The sequence below is a fragment of the Aptenodytes forsteri genome, unplaced genomic scaffold (genome assembly GCF_000699145.1).
Source record: "Aptenodytes forsteri isolate BGI_AS27 unplaced genomic scaffold, ASM69914v1 Scaffold97, whole genome shotgun sequence".
Lineage (NCBI taxonomy): Eukaryota > Metazoa > Chordata > Aves > Sphenisciformes > Spheniscidae > Aptenodytes > Aptenodytes forsteri.
The window spans coordinates 860,242-875,227 of NW_008795036.1; the positions used below are offsets into that span (position 1 = coordinate 860,242).

Consider the following 14,986-nt stretch of genomic DNA (forward strand, 5'->3'; position numbering starts at 1 on the left):
CCGTTCCACTTTATTTCCTGAACTAACACTGAGCTAGTTGAACATTATCTTCAGAGATTCGGAAGATGGAATATCTGCTGAAGCTAGAATTTCTAAAGTAAGCACGCTGACCCCTGTCTGGAGATCGTGACTTGACTTGAGTAGATAAAGACAAGAAACAATAAAGAAATTCCTCTTTTCCAAATGACCTCTTGGAACGTGGTGCCCCTGTAGTGTTGCTGCAAGGGGCACGGCTTCTGTCCAGAAACTGACCTCTCCTCCCACCTCATTCTGCCAGAGGTGACTATCTCGGTCACACTACTGGTTTTAAAGACATTATCAGTTACCACCATGATACTTATAAGGTGTGATCATGAAGCAAACCTTCAAACTGACATTATCTCTGCTTTCTTAGCCATAAGTCGTCAGCAACAGATGTAGGGTGGATCACTGTCCCCAAATAATTTGGCATTTACTACCAAATTTATTAAATATTTCTAAAGTGCTCGCTAGCATCAATAAGAATGAAGACTGAATATTGCAATGCGTAATACCTTCAAACTCTCTGCCATGTCACCAAGTATATATTAGGCTCACAAGAAAGAACTCTTCTCTTAAACAGGTATATAGAGCTATACTGCTAGGGTTTAATTATTATCCGGTTCTGATGGTTCTGAAGAAGTGTTGAAAACAATCCGTTTCTGTTGAACACAGTAATTTGAGAGCACTCTGCACCTTGCATGACTGAGCATTTAATAACTATTAAAGAAATTCCTGTGATTTTAAACATCTCTAATTTCCTCACACAAATATTACTTGTTTTGAGATGTACAGGCTTTTTCTTTATGCAGTGATGTAGATTAAGACATAAAAAAGTATGGAAAGAAGGAATGCAATTCCATTTTTCTCCGCTTACTGTCTTAGCCCTCATAAAAATGTATTGGAATACTTTCCATATAAATCCTTACATTCATCAGTTCAAGATGTATTATCTAGGTTAGATTATTTCTCCTCTCAAGAAATGTTTTCATAAAGTATTATTTATTGGGCCATTTTCCAGTACAAGGTTTATAGGGGTCATCTGATGGCACAATATCATATTAATAAATTATTTTGAACAAAATACAGTTTTTGTGACAAGTTTTCAGTGACACTGCTATACAACATAATACTAACACAGCAAAGATAGCATTTTCTGTACAGATGTTGAAACACTCAGGGGAATATAAAAGAGTAATATAAGGTGACATGTTTTGCAACTATACAATTAGTAAAGTGATTATGAAATTGTTAATGGACTAGAAAAAGAAAACTTAAAATATGTTGGGTTTTGATTTAGATCTGATCTTTGCTTGTTTTCAATCCTCTTCTCTCAGCTTCTTTCAGCTGTTTCCAATATGTAAGTAGCCAATTCATGTTGCAGGTTCAGAGGTAAATGGGAATAGCAGACATTTTATTTATTATAACAAAAAGCTACAGGCAGAGATTTACTTCCTATGTATACCTTCAACTTGATATATTCCATGCAGATATAAAAAGGGAATGCATTGAGGGGATTTCAATGGATTTTAGGGACACAGTAAATCCATGTGATACATGTTTGGCAAGACTGTTATATAGCATCGACCTTTCACAAAAGAAGTTATGAGCTTCTTTGAAGGAAGTTTTAAAGTCTGTTTGTAACTTCTCTTAGTAAGCATTTAATTTAGTTTGCTGATATGCATTCTGCTTCCACTTCTACTCATACAGATGTCAAGATTCTAGAAAATTTATCAGTTGCATTATCTACATGATTGCACCAAAAATTATAATCAAATTAACACTGGATTTATAAAGGGAAATCTGCTGTGCCTCATCTAAAAAGATTATTTCATTTCATGGTGGTGAACGTACAGAGCACTGACTAATATGTTACTGCTACATTAGATAGAGAAGAAAAGCATCTGTGTTAGTCAGTTGGGATTTTCTTTCCAATAACAAAAAAGAAACAAGACCAAATGCAATTAAATGAAAACAAGCCTTTTAGGTAATCCATTGAGCCAAACTGTAGGACTAATCATGTAGAAAAATGAGGTGAGCTTTGCAGAAACCAGCTCCCATCTCATGTTTTATGATTTCCAAGCACCTAAATAAGATCTAGTCACAGCCTAGAAAGACAGGTGTCTTGCACAGATTCAGCCATATGAATCGTGATAAATCATAAACTTTTGCATTTGACTAAATCATAAATTTATTTATTTACTTTCATACTTCTATAAACCTCCCAGCCACCTGCAGCTCTGCTTATAACTAACAAGATTTTTGTGCAGGAGGAATTGGTGGGTATCCCGGGCATGAATTCAGGAAGGGCATTTCATCCATAAAGGGCAACGTGAATCATAGAATCATAGAATCATTAAGGTTGGAAAAGACCTCTAAGATCATGGAGTCCAGCTGTCAACCCAACACCACCATGCCCACTAAACCATGTCCCTAAGTGAAGAAAATGAATAATGGCTGAAGGAAAAAGAGGCAAAGCTATGGAAAGAGGAGTGAGGGTTGATAAGAATAAAGACTTGATAGGCAAAGATTATTACAATTACATGGCCTTAATGGGAAAAAGCCGGGCATAGAGATGCCCATGGAGATGGCAGAGCAAGTGGCTCAGTCAGAGGAATGGACAAGAAAGAGAAGTTAGTAGCTATGATTTCTGTGGAGCACAAACGCCAGTGATGTCAGGAAGGCCTGCGATACAGAGGTTACAAAACGATGAAGATACAAGATTTGGACAACAGCCTTTGCATCGTGTTCAGAAAGGAAGTTACGGTCCAGAAATGGTGGAGGGAGACAAGATGTCCCCAGGGTATAGAGGCAAGACAGAGAGAGAAGGTAGAGTGTGGCCTCAGCTGGACTCCAGCGAGGTGCCCGATGCCTGGGCATGGGGCTGTCCCCGGTGCCCCCTGGCTGCCCTGCTCCTGGCTGCAATGGTGGAACAGGCCCTGGTTGGGAGGCCCTGATGGACACCATGGGGAGCTTCCATCCCTTAGGGAGCAGCCAGCCCTCATGGCACCCTGGCAGGTGCTTCTGACAGTGGATGCTGGAGCAGCAGTGATGTTGGCAACCAAACGGGCAGGGGTTTAGGAGAAAAGGAAGAAAGTGCCAGTCTTGTCCATGGACAACATTCAGACAAAGATATGCCAAACTGTTTTGGAAATTAAGCAGCAAGGAAGACTAAAAGGCATGAACTGAAGAGACTTCAGTCTTCTCCAAGACTGTGAGGACTGGTCAGAATGTGGAAAATCAATTATTAAAGAAATCCTGAGAAATGGTGTCTGCAGGTCACCTGATAAAGTTCTTCCTCCCATGTCAAAATTGAGCAAATGCCTCAGGCTGCTACTCAGAGAAGATGTCACCATTGAGTGTTGCATGACATAAAATAAGAGTTTCTAGATATTGGCACACATTTTCTGAAGCAGTAATTAGGTTAACTAGGGCTGCCTACCTGAATTCTAGTGAGGTGTTTTGTTTATTGCTAGCGTTTAATTTAGATTTCATTTGCTTGTTTTAAACTAATTTAAAACTCCAAGCACAGTATGCAAAAAAACACCATGCACCCCAAGTACATTCAAAAAAGTCAATAAAATGCTATCAGTAAACAAAATTTAAATTGAATTTGTCAGAGACTAAATAAAATCATGAAAAGACACAATGAATTACAGAAAACCCTCAGGGCATTTAGCCTTGCCCTCTTTCTTGTCTTGGTATTCCTCTTGTCCCTGGGTTGAGTCGTTCTAGTGGATCTTTAAGGCTCTTAGAGATGGAAACACACTTGGCCCCCAGAATAAAACATGGGTCACTCACTGACAAAGCACGCACATATCTAGTATAAGACAGGAAACAACAGACACATACCGACAACGCAGAGGGAGCAATAAGAAAAAAACAACGAGGCAATACTGATGCTGATGCACATGACAGGCAATGGTCTCAGAGCTTCACTGGCCTAACAATTAGCAAGACTTTGGGGAGCAGAACAAGAAAGAAGTTTTTTAAAATAATACTCTTGAAAGTAGATAATAAAACACATCTGTGAGTGGTTAATAGATAGAAGCAACACAGCATTTATTTGATAAATAAATGTAATTTATAATTGTAATAAATTACAATTTATTACCTACAAATGGTAAGTATTTATTTGAAAATCTGGTAAGTATATGATGGAAGCCAGTTAAGGATCTGGCTATTAATCTTTATCCTCTCCCCTCCGCTTCATATATTAGGTATGAAGTCCAGTTGAAAATCATGATAGGGAAAAGTGGTTTTAAATACAATCTAAAATAATATCATTTTGTCTAGTCTTGACACACCTTTGCAACCTCCACATTTACCTTGCCCCCATACCTAGCCTTCAGACTGCATCTCATGGACTTCTCAGAGTCCCAGGAACCACCATGCATTGCTAGTGAGGCATATGAGGCAGCATTTCAGAACTTCATGAACTGACTCTATGAAAGTGCTACAAAGTCCAGAAGATAAATGGTAGTCTTGCAATTAAAATTATTTTTAAAAAGTCTTAAAAAGTAAGCATTGTTTTAGATTTACATCTGAATGACAGGCTCTTAATTCAAGATATTAATGGATTTGCAGCTTTCCATCTCCATGGACCACAAGTGTCATCTTGAGATCTGCCTTGGCATAGCCAATATAATTGTACAGACTCAAAAGATTGAAGCTATGTGATATGGCAAGCACCAGAGAGGTATGTCTGCACTGGACATGATGGAGTGTAGCACAGAGATCTTTGAGCTAGCTCTAAGGATATTGGTATGGGCACACAGTGTCTTATGCTGCTACATGGAGATAACAGGAGCTTGAAAAACAGTGTGGCTGTATTGGGATGGCAAGGCACATACTCTAGTAGGCTGTGCCTCTCAGAAGGACTAATTCATGTGGGCTTATCCCCAAAGTGACATAGCCACTCTGCTTCTTGCTACAGGACCCACTCTAACATCCACACTGTTTCAGAGTTCTCTGCAGAGAGCTTCACCATGTGCTGTAAGCCAAAAGTGAGGCGGTAGCAAAGTGAGAAGGGAAAGGAGGAGGACAGTCTCCCACACTGTTCTCTAGCCTAAAACTATTTGTCCTATTTGCCTTCAAACCCTATGCGATTTATTATGCCAAGCTAAATTCCTTGTTCTGTTGGATAAAAGGTATTGTCTTTCCTTTAAAACATATCTGTGTTTAAAATAAGAAACAAAGTAAATCATTTTCTTGACAGCAAAGAAACACGTTTCCTCTGAGATGGTAATCACTCATGAAGCTGAGAACAAGTGTAAACCAAGCCAAAATTCATGCCTGAGGGAATGCTTTCCTACCTCCCATCCACTGCAGCAGTGATTAGGACAGAATTATTCTACAATGACTGCAATTGCTAGCAACTTCTGGAGTAAAAATACAATCTTCCCTATGATGAAAACAAATCTTGTTTCCATATCCAAGGAAAACTTGGGTTGCAGTCGAACTAAACTTATGCTAAGTTCTTTCTCAGTCTCCAACATCCAAACAAATTTAACTCAAGAAAATGAGGTCAATAAAAGTTCATTCGTTATAGTGTAGGAAAATAGAATTTGAACCACAGGGGGCCATGAGGGTATTTCAACAGCTGGTACCAGGCTGGGCCAAGGACGGTCTTAGCTGCAGAGGAAGGATTGAGGAAGCACAGTGCTCGAGCAAGATGCACATCACTGAATACAAAAGACAGTGCGTATATCAGTCTACTGGATTAGATGGGCCCAGTTTTTTCCTTGCCACATACCTACATTTATTTACATCGATGCTATGTGAGATGCATATTGTGAGCTAACCAAATGCAACCGAGTGTAAAAGCCTACCAAATCAAAACGGTTAAGAATGACTAAGCAAGCTGGAGAAAGATAAAGACCCGCACTTAACGGCTCAAAGTATTTTGGGGACTTCCCCTAGCATTGGACCAATTTAGCAGCTGTGGTTTGTGGGAACACCTACAAAACCAGTCACTGTGTGTTTCTGTAACCATGTTGTCTGGTTCTGAGTGTACTTCTACTATTGCTAGAAACAGTGGAACTCTTCCAGTGCCAAATGCCCTCAGGAGAAATCTAACAGTCAAAGATTCCCCTCACGTCATTTGTCATTTCCAACTCCCTGGTTTTATAATCAGTCTTGCCAATACCAGGAGAAACATTGAGGCCTACAGGGATGTTCACTTGAATGGCATCCAACAATAGAAAAGTGGTATGAGATGTAGATCCAGAATCGCAAGAGGAAGTTCTGCAAGAAGAATCGTAATGATGGTGTATTTCCCAAAGACAGCACAAAGTCTATGGAGTCCAGCCCTCTTTGTGCAGATGACTGACTCAACCTAACAGCTCTGAGCTTGTGAGGTGTGACAATATGAACAACCCACAGCACATGACACGAGTACCCAAGGAATACCAGAAAAGATCTGACATTTATAACTAAGGTCCTTTATTTGCCATTACTCAAAAAAACAGGTATGGAATTTAGAGCCAGTCTCAGAATATGACACTTAACATAGTGTTGCACTAACAGGTTCTCTTGGTCTTCAAAGGTGACAGGCAATTCAAGCAATTTAAGAGTCCTCTTGTTCTTCCTGAATATAGGCTTATTCTGAAGTAAATCCTGCTTGTAAATCTACTCTCCTTTTCTTACAAAACCCATCTTGTTTGCAGGAAACTAAAAAGAAAGCCAACTAGCAGAAGGAGGTCCATCCTCTTACAACAAGGCACAAAGAGGAGATACGGTCCTCTTCCAAAAGTCAGCACAGGTCTCCCAAGGGTCAGAGGGATCGCCACATTGTCCAAGAGGACGCGTAGCACAAAACAGCCTCAGGTATTTGTTACATGGAATGAATGGTGCCCCCAGGACATAAGGGGAAAAGAAAAAAAGTGAAGCATTGGTATAAGCAATATGTCACAATAAAATGGTCTCTCTGGCAATTAAAAATGTCGAAAAATCTAGTCAAAATAATAATAGTCACTGTTTGAAAATGGGTAATGTAGGGAAGAGTCAATGTGCAGCTGCTTCTCCGGAAATGAGTCCTGCCAGATCTCAGGAATGAATATATGCAGCTAGCCTGCTTAAAGTCTTGACGCTTGTACTAAAATTTCACTGATGTAGTATTTTAGAAATTGATTAGATAATGACTTGCAGACAGTAGGTCTTCCTTCAAAGATTTGCTTACGTACCACTTACGCAGCAGAACACTTTTTCCTCTTTTCAATTGCTATATTGTTATGAAGATGGTAAAGTTATAGAGCAGTAGAGAGTGGAAAATGTTTTTCGTGAACACTCCCTTTTTGGCTGAAACACTCCGAATGCTGTGGTAATTTGAATACGATGATTCAGTACAGCCACAGGAATAACCTTACCTGTTACCCACTCTGAGCATGAAGGTTCCTTCTCAGTGCAAGCGTTGAATATGCTGCCCTAAGAAACGTAAACAGCCTAAATGCTTATAGCCAATCTAATAAGCTATGACTGTGGACTACAGGAACAGATACCCTAAAGACATTTTGTACGTGTGCAAAAAGAAAAGTCCTTATTTCTCTTTCAAGAAAGAAATCATTCAGACAGGCTGTTTCAGAGGACAGCACTGAGAGTGCTCTAAATCAGTAGAATATGTCTTTAAAAAACAAACTTGTGATTGTTAAACTGTTCAGATATGTTGGGGACTTCTTGACTCAAGGTACCAGCTTCAACCCTAGCTAAGCAGAGAACCACAACTGAAATCCTAGATTTATAACTCAAAGTACAGGTTTCATCAAAAACTAGAGGCTTGTTGATAATCTGAAAGCCTCTTATTATTTCCATAATGGAAATCAATATATAAATCATATCGGGAAAAGATCGGTGGGAGTGAAGAGATGGAGTCAAGGAGGTATAATTCTATGATTGCTGATTTAGGCATTTTATCCTGTTCTCAGTGTAGCCTCTCTTATAATCTTTATTTGTATTTCAGATCTTTTATTATTTTACTTTTTCTATATCTGTTCTAAATATATCCAGCACAAAGGACCTGGAGAGAGTCCAATGAAAGGACACAAAGATGATGAAGGCACTGGAGCATCTCTCCTATGAGGAGAGGCTGAGAGAGCTGGGACTGTTCAGGATGGAGAAGAGGAGGATCAGGGGGGATCTCATCAGCATGTATAAATACCTGAAGGGAGGGGGCAAAGAAGATGGAGCCAGGCTCTTTTCAGTGTTGTCCAGTGACAGGAATAGAGGCAATAGGCACAAACTGAAACACGGGAGGTCCTGTCTGAACATCAGGAAACACTTTTTCACTGTGAGGGTGACCGAGCACTGGCACAGGTTGCCCCAGAGAGGTTGTGGAGTCTCCCATCCTTGGAGCTATTCAAAAGCTGTCTGGACATGGTCCTGGGCAACTGGCTCTAGGTGGCCCCGCTTGAGCAGGGGGGTTGGACCAGATGACCTCCAGAGGTCCCTTCCAACTTCAACCCTTCTGTGATTCTGTGATTCACTAAGACTATGGTTTTAAATTTAAGGGAAAGCTTCAGGCTACTGGAACCAGCTAACAAATTAAAGAAGAAATTTTCCCATGGAAATGTATCCAGTATAGGCCATAATTGTAACAATAAACTCAAACGTATAAGTTTAGTTCTAAAATTAGGAAAAATTTTCCTTGTTTATGTAAAGTAAAATCTAAAAAACATATTTATACCAAAAGAGCAGAACTTGTCAATCCAGAAAAAAACTTTAGCTGAGAGATTTTGAAAAGAAAACTCTGGGAAAACAGAAATGTTAGGGAGAGGCAATGGGGAAAAAGGGGATGCCTGATAACCCCTCTGCTTGCATTGCAGTGGAATCCTGGATCCTCAGACCAGGAGGTTCATAAATCACTGTTGAACAGCATTACGGTGCAGATAATACACTGAAAGCAAGATCATTCTTTGCTTCCCTACCCACCTCAAGTTTTAATTTCTTAATTTTCTGTGAGTGTCACTGAGTGACAGGCGTGTCACATCAGAAACAGGTCTGCAAGCTATGGAGTGTGGACCGAAGCACTAAATATTCAAATACTACAATAAATAATAGCTGTCCTTTCTTAGGACAGCCTAATCTAAAGAATCTAATGAATGAACCTAAGGAATCTGAATCAAAGTAGTAAGAAATCCATGTATGTTATTGAGCTATGAGATCAACGGCCATGGATACAGTAGGAGGAGATGAGAGCTGGAACAGACTGCAAGTAATTGAGGATACTGAAAATCAGGCCAGCTGGGAGGAATCCTTTGTTACTTTCTTCTTAAAAGGGATAAATCCAATTTCCATTAAAGATAAACATCAGTGGGAATTGGATCACACCAAACATACAAATGAGTAAAAGGAAATGACCCACTAATATAAATGCTAAATCCAAAAAAAGACAGAAACCACACAATGTGTGCTATCCTGCCAGAACTGAAAAAATAAATATATAAAAGAGATTTAATTGAAGGGGAGAAACGGGTTAGAAGGAGGGAGGGCAGCTTGGTAAAAGTGACCAGGAAATCCTGGAACCGATGGTTCTCCCAGCAGCAGCAATCCCAGGCACAGCAACATGAAGACACCGGACCTAAAGAAGGGAGACTTCAGTACACCTGGAGAACTGGAAGGAAAAATCTCAGAGGACAGATATCTAAGGGAAGTAGGAGCTGGATGTTCTTTCAACAAACCAATGTGTAGGGGCTAAGTGTAAACTATCTCAATGGCAGTGAATAGTGGAAAATATAAGAAAAGACCATCTTACCAAAATCCTGAGTTCTTCAATGACTGGAAGCTCACAGAAAATATTTTTTAAAATGAATAAAATAAAGCACAAGTGTATAAGAATAAAAACAGAAAAGCCAATGCATAAAATAAGATGTAGCAAGAAAGAGAAGGTTATAAAAAGCATGCTGGAAGTCCTTTAACCATACAAGGTTGGGAAAAGAGTTTTCTGCTACTCAGCAGAGGGGGAGCTACTGATAATGCAAAAAAAAAAAAAGTTTAAGTGTTTATTGCCTCTTTTTTCTTCCATCAGCTAGGATCAGACAGGTACTGCCACTAAACACCAGCAAAAAAGCTAACAAACACCTTAGGTACTTGGATGGGTTTAATATTTGCAAGTTAGTTGCATCTGGTGAAAGTCATTGCAGCATATTCTGAGAATGAGCTGAAGCATACTCAGAGCTATTACCTATTAGTCTATGAGAAATCATGATAAAAAAGGGAGATTTTGAAACACTAGAAGAGGACAAACGTGGAGCTTATCTTTAGAAAGCATGGGAAGAGGAAACCAAGGAATAGTAGGACCACTAAGCTGAGTTTCAATCCCTATAAAAATACTGGAGAAAAATATCAAACAACCTATTTGTAAAGACTTAAAGTTAATAAAAAAGAAGTAGAAATCAACAGATATATCAAGGACATGTTGCCATGTTACACTAAATTAATTGCCTTCTACAACTGGACATGTGGATGGGAAGAACAATAGATATACATGTCTATACAAGGTTATTCCTACTGTCTCACAATGTCTTCATAAGTAAACTGAAGAATCTTGTTGGAAGGGGGTCCAAGCTTGCTTAAGAAACCATAATCGGAGAAAAGTTATCGGTCATTTGCTGTAAAATGGAAGGATGCATTGCACATACCCTAGATTAATTTTGAAAAAAGACAAAAGCAGAGCAACAAGAATGATTAAAGAAAATATAGCCCTTGAGAAAAAAACAAAGGAGCAGGGCAGGGCTGTTTTGTCTAAAGAAGAAAGACCGAAGGAAAAAAGGAAAAACCTCATGGCTGTAAAAGCAGAGGTGCTACGAGAAAAGGGAATAAATTGTTCTTCTACAGAAGGAGGGCTTAAACTGCAGTAGCAGAGGTTCAGGTTGGATGTTGGGGATTACCAAAGAAGGTGTGGAATCACTCATGTTGCAGATTTACAAAAACTTTAGACAAATGTCCCTTGGGTTTAGGCATAGTTGATTCTTCATTGAGGAGAGTCCATTACAGGCCTGTTTCCTAAAATCTTAAATTCTACGTGGAAGAAGATGACATAACATTTGTGATAAGTTTCTCAGATTCTACTGTAATTCAGTTTAAAAATCCATTTATAACTTCAGTCTAAGGCAGGTCAAACAACATGTCTCCATGCTTGACTGTCACTAATTTTTGAAAGACCTGGATTACAATTTTAACACAAAATTTACAGAAACCTTGAATATATTTATTCACAGAGTTAATCCAGGACTCTGTACATTCCTTATTTAGTCACCCATAAATTTATCAAATTTTCAGCTTTCAAGATGAAATGAAGTCTGTAAGTAAGTAAATACAGAGAAGGCACTGAAGTCTGAAAGTAAATAAACAGAGTCAAAATAATACTGCAAGGGAGATTTTTGTTGGGAAGACACTGGTTTTGTGTGTGCATGCATGTCTCTGTCTTTGCATATGTGCATGTGTGTATAAACACAAAATACACATTTGTGCATGCATAAAATGTCCAGATGGGAAAAATAACATAAGCTATTGAATTAAATTACTTTTTATCTAAATTATGTAGTGAAGGATTTAAAATACCCCCACTTCTTGAATAATCAAAAAATTGATCCATATTAACGTCTCTGCATTTGCCATCTAAGACTGTACTCAGCAACATTAGTTATCATTTATTAGGCATGCTTATGGCTAAAAGGATTAACATTAATGAATGGTATGTTGAAGGAAAGTTTGAGTGGCCTACCGATATAAGGTTAGTTACACTAAGAACTGAAAGATGAGGAGCTTTAAGCCCTACTTGTAACTGTATAGGTCTACCTAAATTGTAACTATTTTCCTTACAGGTACTGGGAAGCTTAAGCTAGCTGTCTCTCAGAAAGGATCTGAGATGCTAAAAGAACAAGGTGCTATTCTTTTTACATTGATTTACAAAATTAACACCTATACTAGAAGGGAACAATTTAAACGATCAACAAAAGGGAGTCGGTATTGAAGTGGAGCAAGACCACCATTTTTCCGCCCGTGGAAAAACTGAGAAATAGGAGGTACTAAAGGATGTATTGTCAAGAGTGGTAAAGGAAGACAGACTACAATTAACCAAGATGGAATACGGCCAAGACAGAGGCCCAGCAAGCTCAAGTGATCACAGCCACTAAGTACCACTCCGCTCCCACAGGAGCCCCACCCAAGGCAAATTTTTGTCAGGGCCAAATGGTCGGCCACAGCTTCCTGTAGCAGTTGATGTCTCTCAGTCCAAGTACTGGTTTAGACCCACACTGCTTTATACAAGAGATCTGGTGAGATTGGGAGGTTACTGCTGCAAGCCATTTTGAAGTGCTTATCAGGAAAATACAAAATGACTAAATGCATATAGCTTGGGGCGAGTGGGGCTATTAATAGACCCACTGCCAGCTGATGACAGAGATACGAAGACTGTAAACCAAGTAGGCAGAAGAATTGTTCTGAAGCCAAAGGAAAACGTTTCTAAGAATGAGCGAGGGAATCCACCACAGTGACTGTTAAACTGAATAAAACTAGAATACTAGAAAAATCTGTCTCAACAACCAGATCTAAATTTTGGAAAAGAACCAGGCCTTTGCTTAAACAACTTAACTAAGATGAACTGGCCGTATGCTTCAAGATACTAGCCTGTAATGGTCACCAAAGAGGGAATAAATGACTGATGAATATTCTCTATCCCCTAATACCTAATTCTCTGCAAAATTATTTCCATACTTGAAATCAATATGGTGAGGTCACTCCATGCCCTTTAATTGGCTATTGATCTTTATCAATACAACATTTGTGCTACACACCGAATATTGCAGAGCAGCTACTGAAAGGACACCTAGTGGTAAGTAAATGAGTATGTCTAGAAACCACTGGGACTGTTAAAGGTGTGTAATTATAATTGTCATGGGAATTGCTGAACTGTTATGGGTTGAATCTGCAATGTCATATATGAACTTATGTGCCAAATAGCGCTATTCGCGGGTTTTAAAAAAAATGGCAAACAGCATTCTTACAAGCACTTTTTAAAAACATGGAATTTAAGCTTAACTTCCTTAAAACTCACAGAACAGTCTTTTAAACGAAAGATGCACATGCCTGTGTGTCATAGATTGCAAATTTGAATGTCCTGAATCTCCACTGCATCAATTTTAGGAATATTGGATAGCTGAACAGAACTCATTACAGATAGGTTTCGCTTGGTATTCAAGCCAAATTTCAGCTTGCTCATCATCAATCCTTGGGTCCTCCACTGTGCCACTTTAAAATATCCTAAGCAATTCCTTCCCTTCTCATCTTTCTCTCCTAGGAAGACAAACAGCCGAAGCATATAGATTGTACACGTTCCAGCTAATTGCACTCTTTTTTTTTGTCCATCCAACTTTATAGTCACTTCTTGCCTGTGTTTATTCCAAACCCCTTAATATGTACTAATGCCTTTGTGACCAGGAGATGCCCACAACAGAAAGCTGTATTCCAGATGGAGTCATGCTGGTCTCATGCAGAGAGCGTTTATAACCTTCCTGTGCAGTGACATGCTGCCTCTGGGCAAACAGACCAAAATCCACACTTGGCTTTCTTGTTTATGTCAACATATCATATTACAAGCATAGAACAATTTGCTGACCACTGTCCCTCTTCGATTATTGTTTTTATGTTCTCTTTTCCAGGTTTCTCTCTTCTATTGAACATCAGTTCCTCTGGATTAATTTTGCCTGAGTGAATTAGTACGGATTTGCTAGGTCAGTTTTTCCAGATACTTTTTTTTTTATCCATTTTTATAACATCTCTGTATGCCACTGGTCTGTTCTCCGTCCTCACAGTGTTTATAACAGCTCACAACTTAGTACCATCCTTTGATCTAAAAAGCCACAAACACGCCATTTCTGCTCTTCTCTCCTCTTTCATCACAACAAAGACCGAAACACTGGGATGGATATTTTTTGTTTGCTTTTTTAGGTGACTTCCTACCAAAGTTTTTGTTTAAAAAAAAAAAAATCAGATTCTGCCTTATTTCTCCACAACTACAAGGAAGTAGATCGTGCGGTGCCGTGAAGCTGAGGCTGCAGCTCCTGCTCTTACCCAAACATTAGCACCCATTCTTCACCCAGCCCAGTTTCCATGGCTCACCTCACCTCCACTCCACCCTTCTGAAGCTCCAGCCTGCTCTCTTGTCTTAAAATGGCATGTAGTTTCCTTCCTTTACTATAAACAATGCTTTCTGTAACCTCAGTTTCATGATGTAAACATTTAAAAACAAGAATGAAGGGAACACAGACTATGTGTTCAATTAGGTAATTTGGGGATTAAATTAAATGGAATCTCTCGAAACACAGAACATTTCAGAGTAATGAAGTCTGGCTTCACTTCTTTTCCTTTTATCCCATCCCTTTAAAAAAAGGAGACAATGGATCTTACAAACTCTGGTGGAAGAGTAGTAAAGGCAGCTGAAGACAGCTTATTGCTTGTGAATCCAAGAGAAATGAAAGTAAAGCTCAGAGAAAGGGGCCGTAACACTCAGGTATGTGTTCAAAGGGAAAGAGAGGCACTCTGTAAACTGCAGGATGCTGGTGGCTGGGCAGCCAGCTGCCACAGTTGACATGGGACGCTCCTGCTATCAGTAACATCACCATCTATAATCGGATGTCAGCTTGTAAAATGCCCTGCAGTCTGCCAAAGCCTCTTCAAAATCTGGCATTTCTTTTATACTAAAATATATTTTAAAAAGCAAGAAACCAACCAAAAGATATCATTCTTCAGTCAAAACAAAACAAAAAAAAATAGGGCTCCCTTGTATACACTGTGCATAATAAGAAATAGTAACAGGAAGGAGTAGTAAAGAGCAGTAAAAGAAAAATAATGTCCATAAAAAATCTCTGCAGTCCGCCTATAAGTTTTGGTCAATTATACTCCTTCAGATAGGCTTTTTTTTTTTTTTTTTCCAAAAAACTCACAATTTTTTTTTTTTTTTTTTTTTTTTTTT

General features: G+C 39.0%; 1 protein-coding gene across 1 annotated transcript in view; it reads right to left on the reverse strand.

Moving 5' to 3' along the window:
* The window catches only part of AHRR (aryl-hydrocarbon receptor repressor), a 68,570-nt gene that overhangs the window by 45,212 nt on the left and 8,372 nt on the right, over positions 1-14,986 (reverse strand). The gene's annotated exons all lie outside the window — the stretch shown is intronic.